Raw genomic sequence first — 6,012 nt, 5'->3', positions numbered from 1 at the left:
CCGTTCGCACAAGCGCACGCGCGCGCGGCGTGGGCAATGGGCTGTAGGGCGCATAGTGGCGCTTTATTGACGCTTTTTTAGGCGCACTTTGCACTTCGCACGTACCTAATGGTCGGCCCAACGGGCACATGACTCCAATGGTCAAAGAGTGTGATCAAATGGGTTGTGTCCCTTCCCCCAACGGTCATGTGCCAAGGGGGTGCGATCCACACCATAGATAGTTGATCTAACGATGACTGGGTTGGAGAGAGGTTTTACTCAAACCAACAGTCACCTCTAGAATCGATCAGGACCGTTCAATATCAATGGGTGCGATCTAACGGTCAGATTTCAAACATTCTGGAAAGGTGCCCTATAGAGGTGTTTTTTCACACTGAAAAGACACCAGGTGGTCTACAAAATGTGCAGAATTCATTCATTTCAAATAGAAAAACAAATTGGCAATTTTGACAGACTTTACACTCTCTTCTACACTCCTACAAAATCCCCAAGTATTTCTATATACTGTTTTTCTTTTGTTTACTGTTCTAGATACTGTTTTTCTGCAGAAACATTATCTAGAAATTTCTCTAAGGCTTGAAATTTCGGAAGGGCATTTCGGGTTTGATTCCGCTAGTGCTACGCGTCATCAAACATTAGTAGGGCTTCCCTACTAGGCTTCATTGTATCTTGGAGGCAATTCGCGGATCCCCTTTGCACACTACTAGTGGGGGCGAATCTTGTCTTAAGGAAAGTGATATCACGCCTTGAAGCAACAAGTTTCTGTTTTTTATCAACAGCAGTACTCTCAAAATTTCCAACAATCTTAAGACAAGATTATCTACTGTTGTTTCAATGGCACTTTATTCAGTTCGTCAAATGACCCAAGACTTTGTCAAACTCGAACGTTTTGACAAAGGAAATTTCAAGCGCTGGCAGAAGAAGTTGCACTTCATTTTGACATCACTCAAAGTGGTCCGGGTTCTCACTACTCTAAAGCCGGCAGCAAATAAAAATGAAACTTTGGCGGAGGCTCGTGCAAGGATGAAGTGGGAACAGGATGACTACATTTGCAAAGGGCACATCTTAAATGCTATGTCAAATACACTATTTAACATATATCAAGGCATGGGATCAGCAAGTGAAATCTGGAATGCACTTGAAGCCAAATACTTGGCGGAAGATGCCAGTAGCAAGAAATTCACTGTGAGTCAACTAGGAAGTTTCTACCTACTTAAAATGTCAAAAAGAAAGTGTATGAGACCGGAGGGGGCAGATAACGTAACCTGACCATGTTGACGTGAATGTGTTGATCTCTTTTCTTTTCTTTGGGTAAACCTTCTTAGTGGTTCTCTACGTGATCTTGGAATGTCAAGTTGAGGAGCCCCTGTCAATGGTCCAATAGCATGTCCTCTCATTTAACTTTCTTTGATGAAGGAAATGGACACGTCTAATCAATCACTCAACCAGTTTTGTACTCCAACAGTTGCCATGTTCCTTGTCATTATATGAATTATGTTGTTCATTAGGATTGGTGTAATGACCACTTTTTGACCCTTCTCTCAATTCCTTAAGTTTTGAACGTGTATCGAGGATCGAGATCATCGATCCACTTAGACCAACCCTTGATCCCGAAATAGGATCTCTTATTCATCCTTGATCTACTTAGATCAATCGGTCTAGAGATCAATGGCTCTTGTTAATTTATTCTATATTTGTTTCGGTAGCTTGGGGATTAAGTTTTCCGCGGAATAAGAAATCATTTGAAACACATTAAATAAGAAAGTAAGTCATATTAGGGGAAACCTACCTTCATTAAATGAAAATCCAGTAAAATTTAAAGAAAGGAGGAGATAAATAAGATAGGTTGGAGATTTGATCTCCACTTTTGAGGGAGATCTTGCACACCTCTTTTGGTGGGATAGATTGATTCACTTAAAATTCAAATTCCCTAATTAATAGCAAATTACTTTGTGGAAAAGATCTTGCAGTTATAAGATTTGGCAACTTACCTTTATTGCGAAACTCTTTTGGTGGGATAGATTGATTCACTTAAAATTCAAATCCCCTAATTAGTAGCAAATTACTTTATGGAAAAGATCTTGTAGTTATAAGATTAGGCAACTTACCTTTATTGCTAAACTCTTTTGGTGGGATAGATTGATTTACTTAAAATTCAAATTCCCTAATTAGTATCAAATTACTTTATGGAAAAGATCTTGTAGTTATAAGATTTGGCAACTTACCTTTATTGCTAAACAAAAAGGAAGGAATATAGGTGATTCCCCAATATCAAGCCAAAAAAAAAAAAAAAAGAAACCCACACCCCACTTTTTCTTCCTTTATATATTGTCTATATTTCTCCTTGCCTTAGTCTCCTTGCACACAATAACAGTAGGAAGAAAAGAAGAGAAGAAAGTAAAAGGGAGAAGAAAGAGAAGTCCTGTAGATCCTTAAGAGAAGAATTCACTTCCTTGTACTTTTCGTGACTAAACAAGTAAGTACCCTTATTACCTTCCTTGTCTTATTGTGTTTTCTCTTGGTCCCAAAATGGACCAGATTTAACGATGTAATGAGTAGTTTTCCTTGGTCCCGAAACGGACTAGATTTAACACTGCTTTTGTGTGTTATTCTTGGTCCCAAAATGGACCAAATTAAGCGTTGTTTTGTATGTTGTTCTCGGTCCCAAAACGGGACAACAACTTAATATTTTCGCGTATGTATTTTCCGTCCCAAAACGGGACATCAACTTAATGTTTTCGCGTATATATTTTCAGTCCCAAAATGGGACAGCAACTTAATATTTTCGAATATGTATTTTCCATCCCAAAACATGACAGCAACTTAATGTTTTCGCGTGTTAGAAATGAGATTAGGGTTAGAGAAGAGAGGAAGAAGAAGAGGAGTGAAGGTTGGAAAGACTCCACTAGGGAGCTCCTCATGAATATGATGTATATATAGGCCCAAACTAGGGCAACAACATACAATGACTACAATACCCCTGACTAATACAAGTAATGTCTAAACTAACCTAATACATTATTCAACACTCCCCCTCTAGCTGGAGTGTATATACTATGAAGCTCCAGCTTGCTACAAAGAACTACGTCAACAACTAAAAAAAGTACAAGAAGCTCATGCACATCCAGCTTGGTATAACACTCACCCTCAAGCTGGTGTGGTACATACATAATGAAAAACGTAAACAAAAAAAAAATAAAGGCCACCATGAACAGCATCAAGATCAATGTCCATCAAAAGAGTAGCTCCCCTGAAGTAGCACAACAACGAGAGCGATCAAATAGGGCCTCTCCCTGAATGAGAGCACGATGAACATATCCGCATATCGAGGGCAATGGAGGCACCATGGCAAGAACAACTACAATTCAGCAAGCAAAAGAGGCACACCAAAGGTGCGCACAACGAACATTGGCGAAGCAGCACAACGCCAAGTGAAGAGGATAGCAACTGATGGGAAAACCATCGAAGACAAGGTCGACGGAGAAACTGTTGCCTGGAGGGAAGGGATAGAGAGAAAGAGGATAACCAACCAACGATGGGGAAACCATCATCTGGAGACTAGGTCGACGGCATGAACATCGTCACCTGAAAAGATAAGAAGATATGAAGAGGATAACCAACCAGCGATGGGGAAACCATCGTCTGGTGACAACGTCGACGGCATGAACATCGTCGCCTGGAGATAAGAAGAGGAAGATAACCAACCAACGATGGAGACATCATCGCCTGAAAACAAAGTCGACGACATGAACATCGTCGCCTGAAAAGAGCATACCAACGATGGGGAAACCATCGCCCGGAAAGGAGAGGCCGACGGGAAAAGACAGTCGTTTGTAAGAGAGCCGACCAACGATGGATATGGAAGCCATCGCCCGGAAAAGGAGGGAGAAGATAACCAATTAACGATGGGAAAACCATCGTCTAGAAAGAAGGTCGACGGCATGAACATCGTCGCCTAATGAAAGGTCGACGGGGAAACCACCTCCTCAAGATAACAAGATAAAAATGAAGAAGAGAACCAAACAACGATAGGGAAACCATTGTCTGGAAAGAAGGTCGACGACATGAACATCGTCGCCTAATGAGAGGTCGACGGAGAAACAGTTTCCTCGAGATAAGAAGAAAACAGGGAAGAAGATAACCGACCAACGACGGGGAAACCGTCGCCCGGTGAAGATAAGGCATAAAGCCGGACAACACAAAGAGACATGAAAAACAAGACATGAAAACAAGACAACACTCCCTCAAGAAGACAAAGACAACACTAACATGAAAGCACTAACAACAATCCCCCTCAAGCAAAGACAACAAAGTGGACAACACTCCTAAGAAAAGACACAAAGAACTACATGAAAACACTCCCCCTCAAGTTGAAGGTCAAATACCTTCAACTTGCAATGAAAAAAAGACAAATAAGGCACTACACTGCTTTCGGACATTTGATCAAACACTTGGTGTGCGCTATAGAGAAGAAGAAAAAGGAAAGATGACAAACAAGGCACCACACCTCTCTTAGATCTTTTATCAAATACTTGGTGCGCGCCTTGAAGAACTACATAAAAGACATAGAAGGTAATAGGCACCACACCTCTCTTAGATATTTTATCAAATACTTGGTGCGCGCCTTGAAGAACTACATAAAAGACGTAGAAGGTAATAGAAAGAAAGAGATGATAAGAAGACGACAACAAGACAAACACAAGAGAACAACAAGAAACAATACAAGACAACACTCCCCCTCTAGTTGAGGCCAAAGGCCTTCAACATGAAACAAAAAGAACACTTTCAAGACACAAAACCCCTTTGAGACATTTCATCAAACACTTGGGGTGCACCTTGAAGATGAGATGAGAAAGACAAAGGCCATAGGCCAAAAAAGCTATAGATAAGAGAAAATAAAAAGAGCTTTGGAGTGGGGGAGAACCCAAAATGGGTTTACACAAGTAATACAAACATGATTTTTGTTTTGTTTTGAGATATACGATAGAGGAAAAATGGGTCAAAAACGAAATGGGTTTGACGAAATGAAAGAGAAAGAGTGAGATTTCTAGGGTATAGAAATGGGTTTTATTTTTTATTTTTTTATATTTGAGTATTGTAGCGGGTTACTGTAGCGGTTTATTGTAGCAGGGAATGGAGGGGTTAGGGGAAAGGGAAGAGGGGCAGTGGGAGGAGGAGTAGAAGGGAAGGACACAAGCACGAGAGAGATTTTCTTCAAAAAAAAAAAAGGGTTTTAAAGACAAGGAAAGAGAGACACTACGAGAGAGATATTTGAGGGATTTGCGATTTGAGGGAGAAACTATAGAGAGATAAAGAGAGGAAAATGAGATACGAGAGATACGAGAGAAAGGGATGATGGCATGGAGGGAGATACTCTTCTTCTTTCCTTCTTGAAGGATCAGCCTATTGGCTCTGATACCATGTTAGAAATGAGATTAGGGTTAGAGAAGAGAGGAAGAAGAAGAGGAGTGAAGGTTGGAAAGACTCCACTAGGGAGCTCCTCATGAATATGATGTATATATAGGCCCAAACTAGGGCAACAACATACAATGACTACAATACCCCTAACTAATACAAGTAATGTCTAAACTAACCTAATACATTACTCAACATCGCGTATGTATTTTCCGTCCCAAAACGGGACAGCAACTTAATGTTTTGGTGTATGTGTTTTCCGTCCCAAAACAGGACAGCAACTTAATGTTTTCGCATATGTATTTTCAGTCCCAAAACGGGACAGCAACTTAATGTTTTCGCGTATGTATTTTCTGTCCCAAAACGGGACAGCAACTTAATGTTTTTGCGTATGTGTTTTCCGTCTGTCCCAAAGCAGGACAACAACATAATGATTTGTAGTGTGTGCTTTGTAACCCCAAAACGGGACAGCAATAAGGTATTTGATGTGTATATTTTCCGGCCCAAAAATAGGGCGGCGATAGAGTCTTTCATGACTGTATTTCTATGCCCAAAACGGGACAGCAGTATAGTGTCTCAGTATGAGTGTTTTTACGC

Source organism: Tasmannia lanceolata, unplaced genomic scaffold (genome assembly GCF_043159265.1).
Source record: "Tasmannia lanceolata isolate RefF3 unplaced genomic scaffold, GAP_Taslan_0.1 ptg000001l, whole genome shotgun sequence".
Taxonomy (NCBI): domain Eukaryota; kingdom Viridiplantae; phylum Streptophyta; class Magnoliopsida; order Canellales; family Winteraceae; genus Tasmannia; species Tasmannia lanceolata.
Note: the sequence above shows the minus strand (reverse complement) of the source record.